A 1,900-nucleotide genomic window follows, 5' to 3' on the forward strand; every position below is an offset into this window, starting at 1 on the left:
ATATATGGAAAATAAAAAAAATTCTTCCTGGCACACACCTATGTAAATATAACGATACAAAAAATAGTGAAGTTGGAGGATATGATGGTAGTTCCGAAATGACTCAATTTTCCACAAAATCTGCATTGAGATTCAAAGCATTATTTAATATTACCTCTTCTCTGCTTTCCAGGAATGTCAGCGTCCGTAGCTTTCCACCGTTTTTATTAGTTAAGTGTAATATATACAAATTGTGTGTAGAAATAACTTCTCTGGGGATATACTGCACTAAACCTAGAAGTTTGTATTTTTAAACAAATTTTTGTTAAGCATTTAAATAGAAAAATACAAATAAAACTGCACGAGGAATGTATGTATGTACATATATATGTTTTTATCTATGTGTATGTATATACACATATGTTTGTGTGTGTGTGTGTGTGTGTGTGTGTGTGTGTGTGTGTTAATGTATGTGTGAATCTATGCAAATGTGTGTGTTTGAATTTCCATGTATAAAAAATTACACATATGCACAATCATAGAGAATATCTCTCGCCATACAAATATTAGGTTTTTCACATGAACTATCGCATTTTTAAATACTTGTTATTTCAGTCAGTTAAAAACACAATTATGTATATCTTGAATTTAATATTGACTCTTTTATTTCGGAAAAATATTGGTATACAAAATTCGTACCCACAGACCTTATGAAAATGATAACAACTAAACTATGTTGAGTGATTTTCTCGTGTGAGTAGAAACTGGGTCACTCTGCCGCAGAACTTCTACGGAATATCAAGCTGGCTTTGGTAATGGTTTTGTTGACATCAGAACTTTTTAGAGTTGGTTCCAAAGCTCTCATCCATGAGATGATAGCCTTGAAAATAAACAAATGGGTAAGCCAAAATCAGTTATTCAGCATGACAGATTAAATGCTTTGGTTGAACAAAATCCGAGTACAAAGTTCGAAAATTTCATCAGAACTCCAAACATCTCGGACAACTGTTTTTGGACACCTGTAAAAAATTGGAAAAGTCAAGAAAACGGATAGTTTTGTTCCATATCAACTGAATGAGATTTAAAAAAAAGACAGATACTTCGAAGTGTGCTCCTTGTTACTTTCGTGACTGGAAAAAAACATCTTTGCATTAAATAAATAATTACTTGTAATAGAAATGGATATTCTTTGACAACAGCTGGAGAACACTACCCAAACCCACCATTGCATCCTAAGAAGTTAGTGGTCACTGTATGGTGGTCTGCGAAAGGAGTTATTCATTATTCATTTTTGCAACTAGGAAAACGGTAACAGCAACATCGTTTTGACAGGAAATTGATCTTATGCATAAGAATTTGAAAAAAGAAGCAACCCAGAGTAGTGAATAGAGACGGCCCAATTTTGTTCCACTACAATGCACATGCTCACACTCCTTAAGCTACCGTCCAAAAGTTGCAAATCCTGAATTGTGTGATTTTGCAACATCTCTCCTATTTCCCTGATATCTCTCCTACTGATCATCGCCTATCTAAGCATTTTGTGCTTTTCATAAGCAATAAAACATGCTTAAATAGAAAAAAGGTCATTCAAGCAGTTTATCACAGCAAAAGATGAAAGATGAATTGTTTTTTTAAAGATGGAATATATGTTATACAGAAACGTTGGGTAAACGTCATAAATGAACTTTGATTAAATAAATCAGTGCTCTAGCACTTCTGAAACATTTTATTGTTCCCTTTTAAATACGACATTTAATGTGAAACAACCTAATATATCGTATTCCTTTTTCTGCTACATCATGATTACAACATCATACGAGTTATTTCACTGAAGCATATACTCGGAAGATGAAAATGCATTTGTGTACATGTATTTGCTTCCGTTTAATCAATCATTAGATTTTTGCATAATGTTGCTCTA

The sequence above is a fragment of the Octopus bimaculoides genome, chromosome 15 (genome assembly GCF_001194135.2).
Source record: "Octopus bimaculoides isolate UCB-OBI-ISO-001 chromosome 15, ASM119413v2, whole genome shotgun sequence".
NCBI lineage: Eukaryota > Metazoa > Mollusca > Cephalopoda > Octopoda > Octopodidae > Octopus > Octopus bimaculoides.